Source organism: Nannospalax galili, unplaced genomic scaffold, assembly GCF_000622305.1.
Source record: "Nannospalax galili isolate Female #2095 unplaced genomic scaffold, S.galili_v1.0 scaffold1307, whole genome shotgun sequence".
Taxonomy (NCBI): Eukaryota; Metazoa; Chordata; class Mammalia; order Rodentia; family Spalacidae; genus Nannospalax; species Nannospalax galili.
The window spans coordinates 188,497-215,637 of record NW_008357035.1 but is presented as its reverse complement, the minus strand read 5'-3'; the positions used below and the strand labels follow the sequence as shown (position 1 = coordinate 215,637).

General features: G+C 51.5%; 1 long non-coding RNA gene across 1 annotated transcript in view; it reads left to right on the top strand.

The window, feature by feature from the left end:
* The window catches only part of LOC115067921, an 8,952-nt gene extending 4,959 nt beyond the window's left edge, over positions 1–3,993 (top strand). Inside the window, exons 2-3 of the long non-coding RNA XR_003847276.1 lie at positions 3,375–3,583; positions 3,751–3,993. This is a non-coding gene — a long non-coding RNA (uncharacterized LOC115067921). The remainder of the gene's footprint in view (positions 1–3,374; positions 3,584–3,750) is intronic.
* The last annotated feature ends 23,148 nt before the right edge of the window (positions 3,994–27,141 follow it).

Sequence of the window (27,141 nt, the reverse complement as noted above, 5' to 3'; positions counted from 1 at the left end):
TCTTCAGGTTCTGGTCTCTTCTTAATCACAGCTGATTCTTCAGCCCCAGCCGACCAGAACCCACAGATTCTTAATCCAAAATCTCACACGAACAGCCCTGATAGTCTCCGCTTCCCTTTGAAGCTTCATAAGCCAGGCCTCCATTGTCGAAAACTCACTCTGTGTCAAGCCGGTGGGTCACAGCACTTTGTTGTGGGCAGAGGTTACTAGTGTCAGCACTGATCTTGATGCTGATTTCACTGAAATGATTTCATGGTTTTCTTTACAACAGTGCAGAAGCAATGCCCATTCTCTAGATGCTTCCTCTGCATTTTGCGCTTTCCCCAGACTGGCAACACGTAGTGGGGGGGTTCTTGCATGACTGAGCCATAGTAGCCACTACTGTTGTCTGCCCTGTGACCACAGAGGCAGCAACTGACCCTCTACAATACAGTGTTCCATGAATGACAAGAACCGCTCGACACGTTAATATAAATCAGACTTTGGACTGCAAAGACAGCTCGGTCTGGAAAGTGCCTGCCACACATTCATGAGGACCTGAGTTGGGATCCCCAGTACCATGTAGAATCCAGGCATGGTGGTGCACACCTGTAACTCTGGTACTGTGAGAGCAGAGACAGGAGGACTCTGAGGCTTGATGGACAGGCAGTCTAGCAGAATCAGTGAGTGTTGGGCTCAGTGAGAGACCCTGTCTCAAAAAAAAAAAAGAGATGGGGGCTGGAGGGATGGCTCAGCAGTTAAGAGCACTGGCTGCTCTTCCAGAGGACTAAGGTTTGGTTCCCAACACCCACATGGCAGCTAACAACCATCTGTAACTCCAGTTCCAGGGGATCGGATGCCCTCTTCTGGCCTCTGTGGGCATTGGATGACATGGGTGCCCTTACATACATGTAGGCAAAGTACACACATAAAGATAATCCGGAAAGTTCAAGGGCATCATTTAGTAACTTTCATGACTATTTTCCTTTAACTGTCACTTCAATTTATATCTCAGAGCAGGGCCAGCTCATGCAGAATGCAGAACACATGTGCCATTGCTGCCCACTCTGCACTTGCGGCAGGCATGACTAATGGATCACAGAATCCTTGATCTGGTCCTCAGGCCACTGAACCACTCAGCAAGATGGACTCCTAGCTTCATCATGAAGTCCTTCTGGAGCACACCAGCTACACACATATGTGCACGCACACACACATGCTTACACACAAACACACACACACACACACGGGCAGAAGGTGGCCACATGCTGTGTCTATGATTTAGAGAAGAATGCAGCATTGGCTGCATGTTAAAGGGAACCCTGTCCTGTTTGATTCCCCCCCCAACTTAGAGCCTAGGACAGTGCCCAGTACACAGAAGGTGCTTAATTAATGTCTGTGCGTTGCAAAGCTGTCTTTGGTCCTCATAACACCACAACAGCCATTCACTTCTTGCTGCCTCTTTGGGTCTGGCTCCCTTTCCTCTCTCTGTCCCTGGAGCATTGGGGAGTGGGGAGGGGACAGCATTCCCATTAAACACTTGAGGAATCAGGGGCTGGAGAAATTTCCCTGAATCCTAATCTCCTGTTAAGATGGAGTTGCAGATATGCACAGAGGGGGTGACTGGAGGTGGAGGCCAAGTTCTTCAGCACCCACCCTGCCCAATCTCTGCTCCTTCTTCTGGGCGATTTGTGGGTACCCAAGGGGACTCGAGGAAATGGCCAGGCTTAAAGGGCCCTGCTTAATGTTCCCTTTAATTAGACCTGGTCACCCTTGACGGTTTTGACTGATCATGGGTAGGGCAGTCCCCTCCAGAGTGCCTGCACACTGACCCGTGAACACCTGCATCCTGTCTGGCTGGGTTGTATGGTTCCTTCCAAAGGTCTGGGAAGAGTTGGGTCTCCTGCAGTAGGGTAGAGCAGGGCCAGCGTGTTGTAATCCTAGACAACTATGCTGTGAGAACCTGGGTCCCAGGGGGTGCTCTGTGGGAAAGAATGTGCACAAGAGCCACTGGGTCCCCACCAAGGACCACTGAGCACAGGCTCGGCAGGCAGAGTGAGCACAGCTCTGACAAGCCATGGCAGCAGGCCTGGCACTAAAGGGGCGAGCAGTGGGCCTGGGCCTGCCTTCTGTATCCACAGCCAGGCAAGGACTACCTTGCCAGGCAAGGACTACCTACCCATCCATCCATCCACCTATCTTATACCCATCCATCCATCCATCCCCATCCATCCATCTACTCACCCACCTATCGTATATCCATCCATCCATTCACCCACACATCCATCCATCCATCCATCCATCCATCCATCCATCCACCAAGCTATCCATCCAACCCATCCATCTACTCACCCATCCAGCCAGCCAGCCTTCTACCTATCCTACACCCATCCATCCATCCATCCATCCATCCATCCATCTACCTATCCTATACCCATCCATCCATTCATCCATCCATCCACTCACCATCCACCCATCCACCTACCCATCCATCCATCTCACAAGTGTCCACTTATCATCCTTGTGGGATCTGCTAACCTCAAAGGACACAGCGATGCCAAAACTCCTTGTGTAGCTTTTTCCAGTGAGGGAAGAAAATGATGAAGACTAAAATGAGGCAATGAGTGATGACAGTGTGACAAGGGTGAGAAACAGCTCGGGGAGGGGCAGTGAAGAGGGACCTGCTCAGGTAACATGCTGAGGAAGGCCCCTGAGGAGGAGACCCCAGAAAAGACCTCGATAAGAAAACACCAACAACCTGGTAGGTGGAGAAAGGGCATTCCAAGCAGAGGGAGTTGTGAGTACCAAGGCCCTGGGTCCAGAAAGAATGGGGTTGCTATAGTTAACATGGGGTGCTGGTGTGTTGAGAACCAAGGCAAGCTGTGCCCAGAGAGGCCAGTGCTGGACTGGATTCCAGGGCTCTAAGGGGCTCTGCGTGGTGAATGAATTGCAGTAGGTGAAGTCCAAGGCCAGGACAACATGGAGACTTCACTATGGTGTGGTAGTAGGGTGGATTTGAAGGACACTGAAAGCAGGGCCAGTCTCATGAGTGTTGGACTGGGGTGGGAACAAGGTGGTGGTGGGGTGTTGGTGGTTAGCCTGTGGGCTAGGCATTTGGGTCCACAGTGGCCATTTGTTGGGGAGAACACAGAGTTAGATCCGATTGGAAATGGGTGGAGAAGCCAGGACTCCTGAGGGACATGCCAGGAGCTTGGTGTGCCAACCACCTAGGTGGGGCTGCCGGAGAGGATGGGGACATGGAGCCCAGCTGAGTGGCTGGCTGGAAGCCAAGAAGAAAGCCATGGGAGGGGCTTCCTACCCCCAGCCCTGCCCCTTCTTACCACATCCTCAGTTGGCCACATCCCTGAGCTCTGAGGTACGCACTCTTTCTGCAGGTGTGTCGGTAGCCAGCTTGAGGCTGGTTTTCTGGATCCAGATAGATCCAATCTTGCTCTGCCAAGAAGCTGCCTCCCTCAGGTCACAGGCAACGGCAGAGAGAGACCCACCTCACCCCGGCTTTCCGCACTCTGGTCAGACTCAACTTGAACCTCGGCTTAAGAACATCTACCGTAATAGCTAAAAGTGAGACAGATGCCACGGGAAGGTGAGGCAAGATGATCTTTCAAGGTGCACACTGGGCAGATGCACTGCGACCCAAGGGGATTGTGGGACTGTATTAAACCAAGGGTCTCCCAACTTTCAAAGGAAGTCAGAGTCATAGGGTGCTGAGGCCAAGAAAGTCATAGGAACCATGTTATCCTCTTTCTACAGGTGGGGAAACTGAGGCACGGAGCTGTTCACCAAGATCCCCAAGACCTGGGTCTTGGCAGAACCAAGGTGTAACGAAGAGCATCCTATCAGGCAGACCATGGCCGATGTCATCGCAGCAGCAGGCTGGCTGGCGGTCACACAGCGGCCACTGGGCATGGCACGGTCTTCACCTTCCTTCTCCCCTTCCTTGGAACCACCAGCATTGTTAGCCACCACAGGAGTCCGCAGAGTGTATCAGAACACATGAACACTGGGACACCAGCGTTAGCCCCCACAGGAGTCCTCAGAGCATATCTGAAGTTACACCTTGTGTAAGGCAGAGGTAGACCCAGGCTCCCCTGCATTCCTAGGCCGACATCTCAGCCCAGCCCCCAGGTTTTATGGGCAGGGAATTACTTCCAAAGGAATGAGGAGCCCCAGGCCTTATCTCAGACCCAGGTGGCAATTAAAACATCCTGTGCTTCCACGATGAAATGACACCCAGTCCCCCACCAAGGGGCAGCTAGGGTGAGTCCCTGGGGGTGGAGGAGTGTTCACGTCAGGGAGAGTCTGGGTCCCTTGGGCTCCCCACCCTTTCTAAGCACCGTTAGTGCCCGGACTCAGAGACAGCAGGTCGCCGCCTGAGGTCGCCCGATCTTGTGAACGCGGGAATCAGGTTGAGTGTGACAAAGTAGGTGTGGATGCACGTGTATGTGAGCGTGTGTGTGTGCACGAGAGCGAAAGCACTCAGGGAACTTCTCCCTAACAGAGGGGGAAACTGAGGTCCTGGTTAGTCACCAGTGAGGAGCCGAACAGACTCACCCCTCAGGCTCTCTTGATGTCACGAGTGTCCCCAGCCTCAGTGGATGAGACCCCCCACACTCACACATTGGAGCTTTGAGGGAGTGGGAACTGGCTGGGCACGGCCCTGGCCTCTGGGGAGGAGGGAGTCAGGATGTGGGGGCCGCAGTCTCATGAATAGACTTGGCAAGGCTGGAGGACCTGCCTCCAAGATGGTCACACCTGCTCTGAGGGCGGAGGTCCCTGCTCCCCACATGGGAATGTCTCCAGACAGCTGATTGAGGCTCCTCACAGCATGGTGACCTCCTACCCTAAACTGGTGGTGTAGACAGTCCAACAGAAGCCACACTACAGTGAGCCAGTGTCCTCCAAGCAGAGGCCACCCTGCAACGTGCCCACATCTTCCAGGGAGTGGAAAGCCCTGTTCCAGGTGGCTGCTCAGGATGGATGGCAGGAGGCGATTTTGAATCTCAACTGCACCAAGGCTGGTCCAGATCTCTCCTCAGAAGCCTGCTTTCTGTCACAAGACTCAAGTCCCTCCCTGTCCAGAGGCGTGAGGTATTAGAGGGAATCAAAGACAGCTGGCATGGGGGTGACAGAGTTGGGGTAGAGCTCTGAGTGAGACTCACAAGGCCACCGCCACACTTTGGAAACAAGAGGTGCAGCATAGAAAGTGTTCTGGGTACATGCCAGCTCAGAAACAGGAGAACCCAGGGCTGGGATGCCCAGGGCCAGGGGAATCACAGCCCTTCTTTTTAACTGTGGTGCCAAGAGCCAATGGGGGCATCAGATGGACCTGAGCACATCCCCAGTGGGAGTAGGTCTCCCACATCTGCCCTGACCCACGGTCTCCTCCTGTAAAATCGGATAGTTAAGTATGTACCACACGCAGAGAGAATAAAGCCGTGTGTGTTAAGGGGCATGACACACACCGGCAATTCAGGATCTACCTCACACGGCCCAGTCCCAGCAGCAGGAAGCAGACAGCCACTCTGCCATATCATAACCCTGTCAAGCAATTGAGAGGGTCAGATGTGTTGCCCAGTGGATCATGATTGGCTCTGTCTCAGCTCAGCCAGAGAACAAGGAAGGAACCGTTTCACCCACAGCCAGGTCAGTTTGATTCCCAGCTCCCTCCCCGGCATGCTGGGGTGAAAGGGCAGAGCCGCTCTGGTGACAAGAACACCCTGTCTAAGGACAGGCTGGATGGACTAACATCTCACACCTGCTGCTTCAAACCCAATGCGGAAATCAGACCAAGCATCAAATGGTGGTTTGGCAGAGGAAAAGGCTTCTGTTGCTGTGATAAAATACAGGACAGAAAGCAGCTGGGGGGTGGGGTTTTGCTGGGGTGAAAGGGCAGAGCCGCTCTGGTGACAAGAACACCCTGTCTAAGGACAGGCTGGATGGACTAACATCTCACACCTGCTGCTTCAAACCCAATGCGGAAATCAGACCAAGCATCAAATGGTGGTTTGGCAGAGGAAAGGGCTTCTGTTGCTGTGATAAAATACAGGACAGAAAGCAGCTGGGGGGGTGGGGTTCATTTCAGTTTACAGTTCTAGGTTTACAGCCCATCCTCGTAGGGAAGTCAAGACAGGAGCTTCAAACAGCTAGTGACGTCACATCCAAGGTCAAGAAGACAATTGAATGCTTGCTTGGGCTCACATTGATTTCTCCACTCTCAGTTCGGAAGCCCGTGCCTAGGGAATGGATGGATGAATAGATAGGTGGGTGGGTAATTGGGTGGATGGATGGATGGATAGGTGAGTGGGTAATTGGGTGACTAGATGGATAATGGGTGGGTTATTGGGTGGATGGATGGATGGATGGATGGGTAACTGGGTGGATGGATGGATGGATGGGTGGGTGGGTGGTTGAGTTTGGATTGGTGGCAGAAGATACACGTGAGACTAGCTAATGAATATGGGATGGAAGGACGGATGGACAGGGTGCTGGTGGATGAGGACAGACTGGTGTTTTGTTAGCTATTTTTCTCATTGCTAGGACAAAGTACTTGACAATAAACAACTTAAGGGGGAAGTGTATTTTGTCTCATGGTTTGAGGGGATACCGTTTATCGTGGTAGAAAAGGCATCGGGGCAAGTGGCTTCACGGAGGGACTTGCTCCCATCTCACAGATCAGGAAGCAGACAGTGGTCTGGAAGCAGTGACCCATTTCCTCCATCTAGGTCTCACCTCCTAAAAGTTCCACAACCTTCCAAAAATCATCACCAGCTGGGAAATTAGTGTTTAAACATATAAGGCTATGGGGGGGCATTCCACATTCAAAATTATGATAGGTGTGGGGATAGTGGGGGGTGGATTGATAGATCAATGGATGGAGGATAGATGGAGGATGGATGTGTGGTTGGATGAATGAAGGATGAGGTATGGTAGCTGGTAGATAATAGGATAGATGTGTGAATGTGTGGGTAGATAGATGAGTAGATATATAGATGGATCTGGCTAGATGGATTGATGGTGGAAAGTGTATGTATGGATAGCTGGTAGATAATGGGTTAGCTGGATGGATGGATGTGTGGGTGGATGCATGGGTGGGTGAGTTGACGGATGAGTCTGGATGGATAGATGGACGGATGGTGGAGGGTTCAGGCATGGTTGACTGGTTCAGAACATATCGGATGGATGGATGGATGGATGGATAGTGGATGGATGGATGGTGGATAGATGGATAGTGGATGGATGGATGGATGGTGGATGGATGGTGGATGAATGGATGGTGGGTTGATGGATGGATGGTGGATGGATGGTGGATGGATGGTGAATGGTGGATGGATGGATGGTGGATGGATGGATGGTGGATGGATGGATGGATGGTGGATGGATGGTGGATGGATGGATGGTGGGTTGATGGACGGATGGTGGATGGATGGTGGATGGTGGATGGATGGATGGTGGATGGATGGATGGTGGATGGATGGATGGATGGATGGAGGATGGATGGAGATCGATGTCAGATGCCTACATTATACATAAATGGATGACTGATGATATAGATGATAGAGAGATGGTGGATAGATGGATGGATGGATGGATGGTGGATGGTGGATGGATGGATGGTGGATGGTGGATGGATGGATGGATGGTGGATGGATGGATGGTGGATGGTGGATGGATGGATGGAGGATGGATGGATGGATGGTGGATGGATGGATGGATGGATAGATGGGTAGATGGGATGGATGGTGGATGGATGGATGATGGATGGATGGTGGATGGATGGATGGTGGATGGATGGATGGATGGTTGATGGATGGGTGGATGGTGGATGGATGGATGGTGGATGGATGGATGGTGGACGGCGGAGGGTCCAGGCATGGTTGGCTGGTACAGAACATATCAGATGGATGTATGACGGAGAAAGACGAATGTGTCCAGAAGAAGGCGAATGGGTAGTATCCCCATTACGTTTCCTGTTTCTGTGATAAAATACTTAGACAAAAGCAGATGAAGTGTTTATGTGGGCTCACAGTTTGAGCTTAAGATCCGTCGTGGCAAGGAATTCAAAGCAGGAGGAGGCTGAAGCAACTGGTCACCTTGCAACCACAGTCAAGTAACAGAGAGCAATGCATACTGGTGCTCAGCTCAATATCTCCTTTTTATGCAGTCCAGGACCCCAGCCAGGGAATGACACTGCTGTGGGAGGCTCCTGCCATCTCAGTTAACCTAAACAATATACGGGCACACCCAGAGGCCTGTCTCCCAGGTCATTCTAGTGCTCATCAAGTTAATGATTGAGATTGTCAGATGGACTGGGCCATCCCATGCTCAGAACGCAAGAATCCACTCCCTGGCCTCAGTCTGATCCAGACTCAATCAGGGAGCAAGGAACATTGGTTGAGATAAGACTTGGTGAGACACCCACCCTGAGAGGACAGGTCCTTCTGATGTCTTGAAATCTAGTGCCTGTGAGGTTATCAGGCTTCAGGGGTCACACAGGGGTCTAGGAGAAGAGTTACGGCTCCCTGGAAACCACAAAGCCAGGGCCTGCCCTTGTCCCAGCCTCCTCCTTTGTTTCTTGGCTCTGTGCCTCGTTTGGCTCAGTAGCTGATTCCTGCCCCCAACTCCAGCATGGCTGAGGCACCCTCGACCTGACCTGACATCAACCACCTCAGTGAAGGTTGAGGGGGCAGGATCCACAGGCATCAAAGAGACAGACCTCAAGACTACCATGATGGTTCCTGGCCCCACATCTTTGGGGAACCAGGATGTGAGGGGGTCCCTGTGAGGCAGCTATGTGGCCATTTCTGGATAGCCTCCAAGATCAGAATAGCCAGTGTCCTCAAAGCCATGGGGACAGACAGTAATGAGTAATAACCAATGCTGCGGCCAGGGGCACCAGGGTGCAGAGGACGGTGCTCTCATATACAGCCTTAGGAACCCGAGCATGTACACAGCTGGTACTCAATAGATGCAGCTTGGAGGGAAGGGATAATCCAGACATATAGGCATTCCCCTCAGTGTACTCAAGGCAAGGGGGACCCATGGAGGTCTTAGGGACCCTGATGTATACCTGTTTGCTTCTTTGAAGGAGACACTCACTCCTGAGAGATGAGGGAACTTGCCTTTGGTTGCTGTGACTTCAAGTGAGCCAGGACACCCCCAACTCCATATCATCCAGGACCACAGAACCCTAAAAGTAACACTGGCAAAACTCAGTGTACTGAAATTTTGTGTTCCTCCAGAAGGTTCATTCTACAGCCAAGCATGTCTTTGCCATCCTGACACCTTCTAGAATATTCCCCAGAGGTGGGTTCAGGGACCCACTCACCCATTCTGTAGATGGAGCCCTAGGCTGCTGCTAATGTGGACCCTCACTGTAATACAACTCAGGAAAATCCCTCCAACCATTGATCTGACTACATCTCTACATCGGCCCTCCGCATTCAAAGAACTCAGAGAAACCCAACTGCAAACCCAACTCCTCCATGGCTGTGTGACCTGAATCAAGTGGCTTAACCTCTCTGGGTTCCTGTTCTGTGGGATGCAGATGAAGTGATGAACCCGGTGAGCTCACGGTAAAGACTCAGCAGGACTCGTCTGCAAGGAGTCAGTGATCTGCAGGTAGACCCCAGGCCAGCCGGGTCCCCAGGCTCACCTGCAGCTGCTGAGGCCCCGCCTTCCCCACTGCCCAGCCTCTAGCCTGAGAGCGTGGGAACTTCCTACTGCTGTGTTTGTCTTGGGCAGCTGGGGAGGGGCTGCACCTCTGTCAGCTCCAGTGAGTGCGGTGGTGCCAGGTCGCAGAGCGTGAAAGGGAGGAATTGTTCCCGTGACCTTTGCTTTTCTTGTCAAAGGTTCTCGGGCCAGAGACAGAGTACGTCCTTCTTCCCTGAAGGTGGTCATAGCAGACCCCCACCCAAAAGGGGGGTAAAGGTCACCTGTGCAGAGGGAACTCTATAGCCTCATTCCTAACCTAACATTCTGAGCCAATAGCCAGCTAGGGCTCCTTCCCTGTCCCGGTAAGTTACCATTATACCTGCTGTGCTGTGTCCTGTTCAGCCCAACTGAGACCCACCAGCCACATACCCTTGCATCCCACCCTGGGAAGACGTCTCTCAAGGTGGGCCACAGGTCTCTCCCTGGTTGGAGATAGCCCACGAATGTTTTCTCTCTTAGTCTCTATCCCTCCAGTCCCCAGGTCATGAGGCTGGCAGCCCCAGAACATGTCTGGCATCTGTGGAACCTTCCAGAACTATTTAAGCAGCGGTCTCTGTAGTCAGCACAGCCAGGGTTAAAGGTCATCAAGGTCACAGAGGCCCGGTTTCTGATTTTCCGAAAGGTGCAGGTTATTAGTACCCATTGTTCTGTCCCTCTGGGGCGTGAACAAAGCAGATTCGGCTTGCAGAGGAAAGGCCTCAGGTCAAGGTTCCCAGAGTGTGGAGTGTCAGCCTTGGGTACCAATGACATGTACCCAGAAACTAAAAATAGCCCAAAGCTGTCACAGAAACCAGGGGGGCGGTGAGGGGTGCTGGCTACCACATCATGTCTGGCCTTGTTTTTATTTTTTTCTCTTTGGAGATGAAAACACAATGAACTTCAGAAGGGTCAGCCTACAAATGTGACCTCATGTATAAAATCCAGGTACAAATCCCCAGCAGCCTGCTCCAGGTCGCTGGATCTCCCAAAGTTCCAAGGTCAGCAGTGTTTGGTGTGCGTGACCCCAGCAATCTGAGTGAGTGTTCCCCATCGCCCAGCTCCCATGGGCTGGCTGTGAAGCCTGGTGGATGCACACAGTCCCTCGGAGGTTCTGTTCTGTCCCATCCAGCACCCACAAGCCATGTGGAGCTCTCAAGGATTTTAAATGAAGCTTTGGTGGCTGGGGAGACAGCTCAGTGGGTAAAGTGTGTGTTGTATAACTGTGAGGACCTAGGTTTAGATTCCCAGCACCCATGTAAAAAGCTGGGCAACGGGTGGAGAGATGGCTCAGCAGTTAAGAGCACTGGCTGCTCTTGCAGAAGACCTGGGTTTGGTTCTCAGCACCACAAAGTGGCTTACAACTGTATGGGACAGCTTCAGTTGTCAACTTGACACGCCTGGGATGAGGAAACCTCAATTAAGGACCTTCCCCTTTAGGACTGGCCTGTGGGCATGTCTCTGAGGCTTTCCTTGATAGCTGAGTGATGTGGGAGGGCCCAGCCCACTGTGGGTGGTGTCACCCCTAAGCTGGTGGTCCTGTGTTATATAAGAAAGCAGGCTGAGCACAGGCCAGGGGAGCAAGCCAGTAAGCAACGTTCCTCCATGGCCTGTGCTTCAGCTCCTGCCTCCAGGTTCCAGCCCTGAGTTCCCTCAGTGATGAACTGTGACCTGGGAGATGTACGATAAAATAAACCCTTTCCTCCTCAAGTTGGTCAGTGTTTATCATAGCAACAGAAAGTAAATAGGGCAAAATCATCTGTAACTCCAGTTCCAGTGGATCTGATGCCCTCTTCTGGCCTCCTCAGGCACTACACACATGGTGCACATACATACATGCAGGCAAAACACTCATATAGTTTTAAAATAAAATTTAAAAACATTTAGAAGTTGGGCACAGCAGCACACATCTGTAATTCCAAATCTGCAAAAATGGGGACGAGAGGACCCTGGAGCTCCCTGGCCAACCAGTCTAACCTGAGTGGTGAGCTCCAGGTTCAGTGAGAGGCCAGGTCTCAAAAAAGTAAGGTGGAAAGTGATAAAGGAAGACATTGTCCTGTGGCCTACACACACACACACACACACACACGTACCACACACACACCACACACACACACCACACACATACCACACACACACCACACACACACCACACACACACACACCCCACACACACACACCCCACACCCCACACACACCGCACACACACACACCACACACACACCCTCCCCACACACACATATGCTGTTCCAATACTGTTCAAATACTGTGGAGAGCCACTGAAGGACACACTGGTCATTTACCTCTGGACTTCAGGTGCATTTGCACACACACACACCACACACCACACACACACCACACACACACACCACACACACACATACCACACACACACATACACACACCACACACACCACACACACACACACGCACACATGCAATGTGACTGTTACAATTAAGCAAGTGAATTATTATTTTTATTTCTTTTAAACTTAGATTAAACCATTATCTTTCATAGAGGCTTCTATGTATAGTAGCATGGTTTTAAGTCCTAGGGGAAGAGAATGGAATTGATTAATAATGTCTGCCAGGGTCAGAAGATGGGAAAGAGGTCTGGATGCTGTGTTACTAAACGATCGAGGGATCTGATCCGATCTAGTGATTCTGGGACCTTCAGGGCTTTAGTGCTTAGGAGGAAAAAGTGTCATTGAACTTTGGTGTCAGGGCCCCAGCCTTCCACGTCATGGCCTTTACTCAATACTCAGAGGTGTCCTTCCAGAATGTCAAACCAGATATGTTCTCCCCTGCTGGAGACCCTGGGTCCACATCCCACCGTGGCCCCTGAGACCGCTCCCCAGGTCCTGCCACCTTCTGCATCGCCAGGTCCATGCCAGCTGACCCCACCTCTGCCAGGTGACTCTTCTTCCTCTGCTCCACAGCACAGGAAGCCCCAAGGCAAAAGCCATCACTCACCTATCTTGGCCTCTCCCACCCAAGGCCCAGCCCTGGACAGTCCACTCGAGGCTCCACATGACTCCAGGAACACCCAGGAACATTTTCACATCATACCCCACCTGATAAGACAGGGACTGTGATTGGACCATTTCACAGATGAAGACACGAAGTCTCCAAGAGGGGAAGATTTTGGCTGAGGACAGGAGAGAGGAACGACAGATGTGAGGCTCCAACCTGTGCAGGTGTCACCCCCAGACCTTGCTCTAGCACAATGACCATGCTGAGATGGAGACCAGGGCTCAGGACAACAAGCCCGCGATGTTCTCCTCTACTGCCTCAGTAAAGGTTAGTGGATGTAGGTTGGTAGAGAGATTGATGGGTAAGTGAGTTATGGATGGATGGGTGTATGGGCGGGAAATAAATGGGTAGGTGGAAGGATAGGTGAGTGTCTATATGGATGTATCTAGGGGTGGGATGGATAGATGGGTAGATGGATGGATGGATGGATGGATGAGGGATGGGAGAAGGCATGGATGAGTGGGTTTCACCAGAAGAAGTGGCATCAAAACTGGGCTTTGGAGGAGAAAAGGACATTAGCAAATGCCAGTGGGGCCCTAGAAGGCATTCTTAATGGATGGGTGGATGTATAGGTGAGTGGATGGGTGGGTGGATGGATGGATGGGTGGGTGGATTGATAGGTGGATGGATGGGTGGATGGGTGGGTGGGTAGATGGGTGGGTGGATGGGTAGGTGAGTGGATGGGTGGATGGGTGGGTGGACAAGTACATTATAGATGAATGGGCAGGTAGGAAGATGAATTGATGAATGAGTGGGTGGTGGATGGAGTGTGAATGGTTGGAAGGTGCATGCATGCATGAACGAACAAGCAAGAAAGCGCAGTAACAAGTGAAGCGGAAGGCCCGGACAAGGAAGTGGGAGATAACGATCCACCTGTCTCATAACCATTTTCCAAGCAAATCAGAAAATCAGGTCATGCAATAAAAAAGAAAGAAAGGTCTTTGAGGTTTTTGTTTTCAAAGAGATAAAGCCATTGGCAAGCATGTCCTGGAAGCCCAGGGCTGTGGGAGGGCCTCGTCCTCCCTCCTTCCCCTCCTCCTCTCCTGCTGGCTCACTGAACACTCCTCCCTGAGGCAGCTTTCCCATGGGAAGGCAGAGCAAGTTCTGAATGGGGCTCTGACAAGCCGAAGAGCAAACAGGGAGGCCTGGGCCTGAACGGCTCTGCACTTACATAAGCAAGACATACCTGGGAGAGGCTGGCGTCCAGGGAACCTCAGCAAGACTGGGGGATGGACACACCCCGGGCTTGGACAGCTGTACAGGTCCTGGCCTGCTGGGAACCAACCGGCTGCTGGGTGGGACACACTGAGATGCCATTGCTGAGGGTCTCTGCCCACTCCCCCAGGGCTGGGCAACATCTTCTCTGTGATTGTTTGATTTGATCTTTATGGTGTACACAGGGCGGGCTGGTCCGGATCTCTTCTATAGGTGACAACATAAAAATGACATCAGGAAGATGCGGTTGTGGGCCAAACTCCTGTAGCCACTGTCAGAAGACCCAGAGTGGGAACCCAGAGTGGTGACCCAGAGTGGGGACCAGACCTGACTCCAGAGCCTGCAAGATAGACAGCGGGCTCCTGCCATTCTCTTTTCCTCCCTCCCTCTTCCCTCTCCTCCTTCCCCCTTCCTCCCCTGCTTCCTTCCTCCCCCCTCCTCCTTCTCTTCCCTCCTCCTCCTCTCTCCCCTCCCTCCTCCTCACTTCTCTCCCTCCCTTCCTGCTTTCCTTCCTTCTCCCCGCCCACTACATCTTTTATCTATTTATCTTGTGGTCTACTCACTACACACCATCCCAGTGCCCCATGGGCATCAGGAAAAGGACCAGACAGAGATGAACCCTAACTGCCATGTGCAGAACAGCCTAGGCCTTATCTGGGGGTAAGAACACAGCCTCCTGCCGTGTCCTATGGTGGGAAGGTCTCAGATGCTGAGCCCTTGCTGTACATAAGGCGAACCCCTCTCCTTGCTCTCCAAGGGGGGGATGACTAGGCCCCCCCCACCCCCCTGGCCTGTGGCAGACAGCCAGGGGTCCACAGAGCTGGGCTCTGAGTCTCCCAGACTCTGGAATCAGGGAAGAGGATAGAGGGACAACCTCTGCCGGAAGCTGGAGGGATACTTCCAGCCCCAGCCTGGCTACTCTCAGACTTAGAGAGCTGGAGATGGGAAGGCCTAGGGCTGGACCTCAGCGCTGAAGGCTCACAGATGCAGGGCAGCCTTTCCCATGTAGCCTGGGATAAGCCCCATCTGTAGAGTGAGGAAGGGCAAGCAGGGGAGATAGTCTGCTGGTACCACTTGGAGCTGGCAAGTCATCTACATGATGGCCACTCACTGCTCAAGTGACAATATGTGTCCTACTCTAGGGCCTCTACTGGGCAGAGTCACCTGGCATTAGCCAGCTTCCTTGATGCCTAGGCCTTGTGGGCTAGCACACATCCAATCAGGTGCTACCCTGAAGGCGAGTTATCAGGCTCAAGTCCTGTCATGATGAGGCCTCCCTCTCCTGGAGCCACAGGGCTGCCAAGCACCACGCTCCCATTACATAAGCCACCTACCTGTGTTGCTGGTCACCCCGTTGCCATGTAAATAGACCTCTGTATTTGCCAGTGGTGGGAAAAGGACCAGAAGTTGGTGGGTGAGGACAGATGAGCTCAGAGGCCTCCGGCTCTGGTTTCTCTTCCCCTCCAGGGGGCACACACAGCCTGTGCCCAGGTAGTGGGTGGGGCACCCGCAGGGGGCAGAAGAGAACTACATCCTGGAAGCCTGGGCCTGGGGTGCAGCTCAGGTTGCAGTCACCAGCCCAGGCTGGGGCATGGCTTCCTCACAGACTGTGGGAGGCTAGCTGGGGCCAGTATCTGATGTTCACTAAGGCTGCCCTGCTTGTTGGGGTACAGGAGGGACAAGGGGCCACCAGAGCCAGGGGGCAGAGCTGGAAGACAACAGGAAGAAGGCAACAGTCCAGGCCTCCCTGCGACAGTCCATCCCTAGGGCATCATGCTCTTTAAGAACCTAGTATGGGACAGGGATCAGGCTCAGTTGGTACTGTGCTTGCTTGGCATGTACGGAGCCCTGGGTTTGATCTCCAGCACCACATAAATAGGGCATGGTGCCATTGGCCTGTAATCCCAGCACTTGGGAGGTGGAGACAGAAAAATCAGCGCAGGAAAGACTTACAATATGAACAGAATCTGGACTAATGACTTTGATCTGACCTTGCACCAAAAAGCTACTGTCTATATTTTTTAAATTTTTATTTATTATTTTAATTTTATGTGTATGAGTGTATTGCCTGAATGTGCGTAAGTGCACCCGTGTCATGCAATGCCTGAGGAGGTCAGAAGAAGGCGTCAGGTCCCATGGAACTGAAGCTACGGACGGTTGTTAGTCACCATGCAGGTGCTGGGAATCGAACCTGGGTCCTCTGCAAGAGCAACCAGTGCGCTTAACTGCTGGGCTATTTCTCCAGCCCCAAAGCTACTGCTTATAATATAAACAAGTTCGCTGAGCCATGTGCTCTTATGACCTGGGCATCTGAACTTAATCCCTCAGGACCCCACCTCACCTTCCACACAAGATAGTGAAGGACGGTGGCAGCCCTTGATTAGCACATTAGCAGTGTGAGGAATTGAGGTGTCCACTTGATACTGCGTATGCGAGGTATCTTAGACCTAGGGATAAAAGGGCCCAAATTGTTGCTGGACAGGCTGTTGGAATAAAAGTGTAGGTGAGGTCTGGCTTGGGAGCACAGTTCCCAGAGACATTGGAAGGAACAGGCCGTTCCCAGAGTTTGAGTCCACACTTGGCTTTAAATGCTGAGTCGGGCTGTTTCTTTATTCAGGTACAACCCTTAATGTGGTTTAGAAACATCACAGATGTTTCTCAAGGTCTTCTTCAGCTATATAGCAAGTTCAAGGTCAGCCTGAGCTAGATGAGACCCTGTCTCAAAAAATAAAAGAGAGTATGTGTGTTTCCCATAGCAATTCCCATTGCAATCTTATGTACACATTGTTGTTTAATGTTGGAAGAAATAGAGGCACAGGGAGGCTAGTAACTGATCCGAGATCACACAGCAAAAGAGATGAGAGTTAGAATTTGAACTCTGGTCTGTCTACCCTCAGTAGTTATTTCCGGTAAGCAAGCTTCCCTTCTATGGTTCCAAAACAGGGGTACTTAATACACCCAAGATGATGTCACTCAGCACTGTGATCAATAAACAGCTCCTTGTAACCTGCCCATGGATACCTGGATGCATCAGTGAGTGCATGAGTAGATGGATAGATGGACTGATCCATGGAAGGATATTGGTTGGATTAATGAGTGACACATTTATGAATGAGGAAGGATGGGAGAGCAGATGGATGGATGGATGGATGGATGGATGGATGGATATGGTAGGTTGGGCTAGGAGCAGACAGATGGGCACATGGAATGACAGGTAGATGGGTAGATGGGTGCTAGGTGGTGCTGGGTGAATGACTAGATATCTGCTCAGAATGGGGAATGTAAATGTCTTTTTCTAGAACAGATTCTAGATCCTCCTTGATGCTACTATAATCAGAGAAGCTTGGGATTCCCAGGATGAACTCTTGGCCAGTACCCCTATGATGCCCGTCTAAGGGCAGAGAGCAAACACTGTTCCCCAAACTAAGATGAATTCCTAAGGCCTTCTCCTGGGTCATCCAATGGGACCAGTGTTCCCTGGAACTCTCTGAGACATGCAGGTGGTCTCTCCTGGAGCTATGCCACAACCCCGCCCAGCACAAGGATGAGGTCAAAGCAGGATGCCTAGAGCTCTCTCAGAGTCCCAACTCAGTGATGGAGGAAAGGCCCCTGTCCTCCCTATGTGGCACCAAAACCCACCATGTCACCAACAAAAATGTGAGCTTGTGGCTTACTATCTGGCCCAAAATGTGCTTTGTGGCCTTATCCCTGGGAGGAATAACTGAACCCCAGCCCCCAGACCTCTGCCTTTTCTCCCCTACACCAGCCTGGAGCCTCTGTCATAAGGGCCCCAGAGGCCTGGCTGCTCCAGGATGGGACAGGCAAACCTCTCACTTAGGAGCCCCAAGGTGACTGCGTACACCACAGTGGCCCCATGAGTACCTAGGCAGGCTCCTTCAGGCTGCTCTTCAAGCTCACCACACCTGCTTTCTGATGCCAAGAGCCTTTCACATTGCCCCCTGGATCCTCCTGGCATTCTCTTTTATCCACTCAGCATCTGATTCCGAATTGTCCACCACTCCACTCTGCAACACCCCTCCACACACTCTTGGTCCACCCGGGCCTCCTCAAACACTCAGACTGAGCAACCTTGAGTCCAAGCACCTCCTGGACACAAATGTTCCTTCCTGTCCTCCTCCCTAGTTTATTTAGCTTCAGATGAGCACTGTCCACATCCCAGACCAGGTCTTCACCCCATGACTTTCTCCAGGTACATGGTGCTTCTGCCTGAAGCCAGAGATCAGCTGACCCAGGACATCATGAAACCTTCATTCCTACCCTGGAGACAGGTTGGCCCAGGTGCAGAGAGGCAAGTGGAAGGGGCCACTCTCTACCACCCTGGTCTGTCTGTCCTTTAGTTTCATTCATAAAAGAGCTGCTGTGGGTGTCATTGGGATCCTAGCCCATGTGCCCAGGTCCACACTGACCAGTGTGGAACCCTGGGAAAGTCACACTTACAAATTTTTATTACATTTTATTTATTTTGTGTATGTAAGTGGGAGGCTAACACACATGTGCCATGGAGCTTATATGGAAGCCAGAGGATAACATGTGGATGTTGTTCACTCCCTCCACCAGGTAGACACCAGGTATGGAACTCAGATCATCAAGCTCAGCAGCAAGCACCTCTACCTGCTGAGCCTTCTGGTCTGCTCTGAAAGCCACACCTCTCACACTGGGACTGTAGAGATGACTCAATGATAAGAGCACTGACTGCTCCACTCTTGTGGAGGACCAGAGTTCAATTCCCATGTTGGGCAGCTCAGAACTGCCTGTAACTACAGTTCCAGGGGACCTGACACCCTCTTCTAACCTCCATGGTGCCTACGCACATATGACTATACCCCCTACACAAACATACATGGAATTATATGTATAATATATAAATACATACATATATAACAATTACATATTTTATCTTTATATCATATATGTATATACATGTATGTACATATGTGCATATGTCTAGGTATATATATACATACAGTAAAGCTGGGCACGATGGCTCACACTTGCAATCCCAGCATTGGAGAGACAGACATAAATAGATCTCCGCGACTTGCTGGCCAGCCAAACCTGACCATCTGAGTCAAACCCCAGGACCCGCATCATGGAAGGAGAGAACTGACTCTTGCAAATTATTCTTTGACCGCCACATGCGTGCTGTGGAATGTGTGCGTGCCTGCGTATGTATGTGTGTGCCTGAGCATGTGCGCGTGCACACGTGTGTGCGTGTGTGTGTGCACTTACGGGTGTATGTGTATGCCTGGGCATGTGCACGTGTGTGTGGGCGTGCCTGTGTATGTATGTGTGTGCCTGAGCATGAGTGCAAATTATTCTTTGACCGCCACATGCGTGCTGTGGAATGTGTGCGTGCCTGTGTATGTATGTGTGTGCCTGAGCATGAGCGTGTGTATGCATGTGCGTGTGTATGTATATGTGTCTATGTGTGTGCACATGCATGTATTGTGAGGCTCCGTGCTGTTTCTCAGGAACCATCTACCATGATTTTGACACTCACTGACCTGGAACTCAGCAATTAGGAATGGCTACCTCGCCCTAGAGGTCCATGATTTGCCTCTCAGGAGGACATACACCACTGTGCCTGGTTCTTTTCACAGGTTCTAGACTGTCAAACTCAGGTCCTCACACCCACATAGCAAGCAGGTTCCCCACCGAGTCACCTCCTCAGCCTGGGACTCCTCCTTCCTCTCCAGCTCCAGGTATCTGGACCAGGACTGGCCCTAGGTCCCTGCTCTGAGGACCACCACAGGGGTGCAAGGTTGGGCAGTTGGGGTACCTCAGGGACTCAACTGGACCCTCCCTGCCAGTTCCAGGAGGTGAGAAGCATTTGCTCACATGCAAACCACACAGGACCAGTTCTTCTAAGATTTGCATGCAAATAGTAGCTTAATTTTTTTTTTTAAATCTCCGAAGTAAACAGGAAGTGCTGGGAAGCCAGGTGTGTAGAGTCTAATGACACCAGCATTATCAACCTCTTGCTGTAAGGGGTTTTCCTCTAAGTTTTAGATTCCCAGATTTACCTGGTGTACTCACCTTTAGGGGACTTCCCCTCACCCCAAAATGTTCTCTTTAGAAATCTCAGAAAATCAACCTCAAATCTGAAAATCCTCTGAGCACCGCTGACCCCAAGGGGACTGAATGGTAGGACAGGATGCTGGTACATGTCAACAGCCCGTATGCCACGGCCCCACAGACCTCACCCCGCTCTCTTCCTGCCTTGCTGAGGAAGATGTGAGCCTGCCAGGGGAATGGGCAGTCAGAGCCGACAGCATGGGCCATCTCGCACGCTGGCCCCAGTGCCAAGATCAGGTGGTCACACCCAGAGCCATCTCCAATCCTGTCCATAGTTCTCTCTGCCGGCCTCCTCTTCCTCCTGAGTTGTCCTTGTGGGTGGAGGGTCCTCCCAGATACCCCTTGCTGGTGCCAGCCTGGCTGGGCTCTCAGGTAGCTCTGGGAGGAAGCTCCCTCCATTTCCCAGTCTGACAGCCTCTGGAAGCAGGTCTAACCCTTCTATCCTCACACTGGTTAATCAGGGCCTTCTCAAGGAAGACTGGGACCCCGAGAGAGGGGACAGCCCTGGCTCAAGAATGCAGGCCCACTCTACACAGATCTTCACTGGGGTCTTTAATCAGTGGAGCGGACTGGACAGAGATGTTTCCAGGACCCCACTCCCCGACACAGTCCTGTTGGCCACAGAGCTAGAGTCAAGAGGAGGCCACAGGCAGCAGAGAGACATCTGTAGACCCCACACCCTGCACACCAGCACACCCGGCCTGCCTTGAAGCCCCAGGGCCCATAGCTTCTCTGCAGCCCAGCTACATTCTGGGGTCCAGATGCTTTAGCTGGGGGTGAAGGGTTCAGGAAAGGTGTGCAGGGTACAGTCACCCAGAGCTGAGACCCTTCAAAAGGGACCACAAGCCACTCTGGAAAGCCTCCAGGGATTACTGTGGGCCAAGAGCCTGAGCTCTGAGGTTCTGCAGACCAGGACTGAAGTCTCAACCCTGCCATCTCTCAACCGTGCCACCCCGAGAGAGTGCCCCAGCCTGCTAGGAGGGTAACACAGGCCCGCCAGCAACGAGGGTAGAAGACTGAAAGTCTGACTTGGCACAAGGCTGGAAGAAGCAGGCCCTGTTTCTGTTCCAGGGGTCCTTGGCCCCTGTTGCAGAAGGTGACACAGAGGGGACCCTGTGGATATTCCTGGCATCATTGTCAGGCTTGCCAAGAGTCAGTAGATCACAGCAGCTGCTGGCCCTCCGCACTGAGAATCCCTAGGTGACTTTGATTGTGCTGTGTGACCTGGACCTAAAACCAGGATGGTCCAAGCTCCCAGCCAGCACCCGACTCCAGCACCCAACCGTGCCCACGGAGGCCAGAAGAGGGCGTCAAATCATCTGGAGCTGGAGTGATAGGTTTTTGTGATTGGTCTGGTGCAGGTGCTGGCACAGGTCTTCATGATAGAGCAGCAAGCGCTCTTAAGTGCAGGGTCAGTCCTCCAGCCCCTGTCATAGTTCAAACCCAAGTTCTAAATCTCTAAGATTAAAGGTAACTCTAAGCTGTGAACCCCTGTAAAAATTTTAAAAGTGCTTCCAGGACAGACCAGGGTTGGACGTTACAGTTCTCAGGGCAAAGGAAGCAGAGAGGAAACAGATGGACAGGACATTTAAGATGCTCTAAGATGATGACTGATAGGAGCCAAGATGGTGGAATGAGGCATCCCCTGGGTAGCCAGCCTTGGGGCCTGTGGGGTGTGCCACCCAAGAGGCTGAGAGCACATGCTGGACCATGTGAGGAACCCTGATTTTCAGTGCTTTTATCTTGATCTCAAATTTCTGAGCTCAGGACTTGGCAAATAAGAAAGAAAATAATTGGGACGCCAAGATGGTAGAAGTGTTGTGGGCGTCTGAGCCCACGGTGGCAACGGCGGCTCTCGTGCAACAACGGAGGAAGGTGTGAAAACGGCAAACACCAAAAAAGCCAACAGACCTGTGACCATGAAAAGGAAAATACTCATCCATCTGTCTCCTTAAGCAAAAGCAAAAAGTGGTTTTCTCCAATATTGATGTCCCTTCAGCAAGAAAGTCAAGTCAGCAAGTAACCATTGCTTCTGTTTGCTGCACAGAAGCCAAAATGCTCTCCTCCCATGAGCTGGAGCTGCGGTCCCTTCCTCTGAACCTGGAGCATGAGCCAAAGTCATGGTCCCCTCTTGTAAACCTGGAGCTATGGTCCCCTCTGGTGAGCCTGGGGCTGTGTACTTCCTGTGAACCTGGAGCTATGGACCCCACCCTTACGACGGAGCTGCAGTCCCTCCTGTAAACCTGAAGCTGTGGTCTCCAACCATGAGCTATGGTTCCACAGTCCTCTGATGGCAGACTGATGGTGCAGCAGATTGGAAGATGGGGGAGGACTTCCTGATGTTGGGCAGTAGTTTCAACATTCTCTAAGTGGCTGCATCCCCCACAGGCCCGCCCCCAAGGTCCAGTGTGCAGGGCAGTGGATTTGCCTCTGGGCTGGGTTTATGCTAGGGACAGGGAAGGTCTCTGTTATTTGCAGACCTTCTCTTGGGAGGACTAATTCTCAAGAACGGACCTTCCCACCTCCCTTGATGGCCAGCTCTGGTCTTGACTCCACACAGGATCCTGGGCATCAAGGCCTTGACACTGAACCTTAGCCTTTCCCAGGCACCAAGAGGTTTTCCATTATTTTTCTATTGTTCATCTATAGCCCCAGTGTGCCTTCACCTGTACCCGACAGAAAATGTAAATCACCCAATTGAACTTCTGGAGATAAAAATCACAGTCTGGGAAGTTTTTTTTAAAAGGGCATCTATAAGCTCACTGGCCAGAGTTCAATCACCAGTGAAGTATGGGGTAGGGTGGGAGAAAATAAAATTATTCCGGGGGCTGGAGGTTGTGACTCAGCATGTGCAAGGCTCTGGGTTCTGCCACAGAAAAGAAATTACCTAACTTTTCGAGATGTTATCATTGGGAGAATGCTGGCTAAAATGTATAGAGAATTGTGCTTTCTGCCTTAAGACTCTATGTAAGTCCACAATTATCTCAAAAATGTTTCAGTTGGCCTGGAGAGATGGCTAAGCGGCTAAGAACACTGGTTGTTCTTGCAGAAGACCTGGGTTCAAATCCCAGCACCCACATGGCAGCTAACAACTGCCGTAACTCCAGTTCCAGGGAATCCGAGGCCTCTTCTGTCTTCCTCGGGCATTGCACGACATGGGTGCACTTACCTGCATGCAGGCAATACACATTACATAATACATACATATAAAATAAAAATAATAAAAATTTTAAATGTTCCAATCAACAAAAAATGTAGTTGGAGGAAGGGGGGATAAGATCTTTTGATTACGCATTATATGAAACCCTCAAAGAATCAATAAAAACATTTTTTTATTATTTTAAAAGCAAGCTCCATCTGTACTAAACATGGACAATGGTACAGAGCATGCGTTTCCATGGCAAGGGGTTGGGGGGATGAGGCCCAGGAAGAAAGCTGAAGCAAGTTGGAAAATCAGCAGGACAAACATCCAATCCTATAGCGAGCTCTGTGTAGAACATGTGATGTCCTAGTGTGAGCGCCAAGGGGTTTGGGAAGTCCCACCTTTAGGGTCTTGTCATTCACACTTGTTCTAGTTTGCCTTCAATTGCCCTGACAAAGCAATCTGACCAATACCAACTTGGGGAGGAAAGGGTTTATTTGGCTTATCTCTCTGAGTCACAGTTCATCAGGGATCCCAAGGCAGGAACTCAGGGCAGGAACCTGGAGGCAGGAGCTGGAGCACAGGCCATGGAGGAACGCTGCTTACTGGCTCACTCTCCTGGCCCCTGCTCAGCCTGCTTTCTTATGCAACACAGGCCCACCTGCCCAGGAGTGGCACCACCCACAGTGGGCTGGGCCCTCCCACATCGCTCATCAGGAAGATGCCCCTCAGACATGGCCACAGGCCAGTCCTATGGAGGCAATTCCCTGCTTGAGGCTCCCTCAACCCAGGTGTGTCAAGTTGACATTGAAGCTCTCCAGCACAGCTCCCCCATGGCCTCTCTTTCCGGCTGGCTCAGCTCATTACCTACAGGCATCCTTGCTAGTTGTTCCTGGCATCTCCAACATCCTAATAACTTCTTGAATTAGTCTCTCAAGAACTATAGGGGGAGGCACAGGTATCTGGACACTGCCACACACTGCCTGGCCTCCCAGGCCTTCCTTTGAAACCTGGGTGCAAGCCTCCAGTGCCTCCACAACTCTTGCATTCTAGGAGGGTCTGTAAAACCAGCGTCATGTGGATGAGCCGAGGTCTGCCGCCAGTGTGAATAGTAGCCGGACCCCTTAGACCACTGCTACAGAGGCCTCTGAGTGAGCTGAATCCTGGACAAACAACTCCCTGGGCAGCTCTGTGTGAACAAGGTGCCCCAGAGGTGCACTTCTCACCAAGGACCAACTTCCAAATGACTTAAAACTTCCACACCCCTGAGCCTGGGATGGGTGGGGTTCAGCTAATTCTTGAGATGCTCTCAAGGTATCTTTGCTATTGTCCTGATTCAAAGTAGTTGATTTCTTTTTAATGATGCTAATCTCTTTAACAACCACACCCTGATTATACACAACTTTGAACATGATCCTTTTCTGGCCCAAGTTCCCATTTTTCATTTTGATTTTATGTATAAGAATGCTTTGCCTGAGTGTACACACAAGTACTGTGTGCATGCCTAGTGTCCATGGAGGCCAGAAGACGGCATCGGATCCCCTGGAACTGGAGTTACAGATGGTTGTTAGCCACCATGTGGGTGCTGGGAACTAAACCCAGGTCCTCTGCAAGAGCAACCAGAGCTTTTAACCCCCTGAACCATCTCTGTAGTCAAAACTTCCCATTTTTCAAATATTTTTGCTTCCCAGTCCAGGCCATGACCAGCATCTTGGATTTTCCCTACCAAATGTGTTAATTTAAATTCAGCCTTACTCAAAGTCTCTGAATACAGTGTAGAAAAATTCTTTGACAGACCAGTACAGGAATGACCTCTAGTCCAGTTCCCGGTCAGTCCTCGTTCCCATCAGAACCCTCACAAGCTGAACCTTTGCTCTCTGTCAGCACTGTGGTCCTTTGAGTACCAACAAGAACCACCTACTAAACTCTGCTTCCGGTGTTCCAGGCTCTCCCCAGCTCCGAGCTCCAAATGCTTCCAGATTGCTCCATGAAACCAGTTGCAAAGGCGTGACATGGTCAGGTTTGGTTGCAGCAGCAGGCCTTCCTTCCCCGGGACCGTTTTCTCCTGTATCCCTTACCATGATAGCTGATCTTGGTTGGGGAACAAGCCAGTGAGCAGCGTTCCTCCATGGTCTCTGTCTTCAGCTCCTGCCTCCAGGTTCCTTCCCTGAGCTCCTGCCCTGGCTTCCCTCCATGATGATCTATAAGCTGGAGGTCAAATAAACCCCTTCCTCCCCAAGTTGGTTTTGGTCAGTGTTTATTACAGCAACAGAAAAGCAAACTAAATAGTCGCTGCAGTGCTTTGATCCAACGGCCCCAGAGAACAGTTTGGTCAGGAAAGCATTTATTTTGGTTCAGAGTTTCACAGGGTTTTGTTGTTGCTTGATCTCTGTGCTTGGGCAGAACATCACGGTGGTAAAAGCTTGCGGATGTGGAGGATGCTGTTCACATCACAGTGGGCAGGGAGTACAGTGAGAGACAGGAAGGGGCCAGGAACAAGATATCCCAAAGACCCAAGCCCTGTGATCTCCTTCCTCCAGGTAGGTCCCATCACCTAAAGTTTCTAGAACCTCGCAGAATAGCACCACCAGCTGAATATAAAGCCCCCAAGACATGAGTGTGATTTCAAACCGAAACACTGTGATGCATGTTGGCACAACAGTCCAACTTAACAACCGGATGCATGACTCACATCCTGAAGACTGGAAGTCCAAGGTCAAAGTGTCACAGGGACGGCGCCTCCTAAGGCCACTCTCTTTGGCTGACAGATGGTGTCCTCTCGGTATCCCCACATTGTTGTCTTCTGTGCACATCTGGGTCCTGAGGTTCTCTTACAAGGACCAGTCGGCCGGCCCACCCCGAAGATTGCACTTGTGCCTAATCAAGCTCTGGCTTCAAACACAATGTGAGGCACCAGATACCAGGACCTCAGCATATGTATCTGGGGAGGATACAGTTCAGTTCCATGCACCTCTCCAGCAGCACCATGAGATGCAGACAGCATGGATCCTGGACCACCTGACAAATCTCCCCTTCATTTCAGTCTTCATGGGAGAGGAAAATATACCCTCCTGATATGGATGGAGTCATGGAGATGCAGGGGGCTTATTTGTTAAGGCAGGAAACCCTAGCTCATCTGTCTCACACAGGAAAGGGATGACATGCATTCCACCACTATGAGACAGGCACTGAGCAGACATTAATAATCCATCTCAGCACCATGGTTGAGACAGCCCAAACCAATGACTGTAATATGGTTAAGACCGGAGGCTGGAGAGACATCTTTGCGGTTAAGAGCACTTATTGTTCTTGCAGAAGACTGGAATTTGGTTCCCAGTACCTACATCTAGTGGCTCACAACCGCCTGTGACTCCAGTTCTAGTTGATCCAGCGCCCTCTTGTGGCAGCCACAGGAACTGCATGTATATGGTATATATACTGATTGCCTCCTTTGTCTGGCACCAGACATTAGACGGGGATCAGAGGGCAAAGCTGTCCTCTTTGGGTGCATCTAAGTTTCTCTACCAAGCCTCTCATCTCTTCTTTTCCCTCCCTTCTCTTGCGGGGGGAGAGAGGAGGGTGCTGTGGGGTGGAGGTGGCCTTTTCCAACGCCACAGCTGCTCCCTGCCCCGACCTCATTCAGACAGCCTTCACGGTTTCGGTGTTAGTGACAGTGGCGGTTTCCCTTGCTCTTAGCCACTTGGAAGAACCAGGTAGAAACTTGTTCCTCACACTGGAGGGGGCGGGCTGCCCCATGCTTGCTCATTCTTTCCCAGGGTGTGCCTGGCCTCAGAACCAGGAAAGGTAATTTCACTTTCAGTGGGGCTCCTTCCAGAAGGATCAGCACTGGGCTCTGGTGGGGGAGTTCTTTGCCAGAGGTCAGCTCCCTCCCTGAGTCTGCCACAGGGGTGGGCTGGCCCAGGACACAGGCTCTGAGTAGACAGAGTGAACATGATGTTTTACAAAAG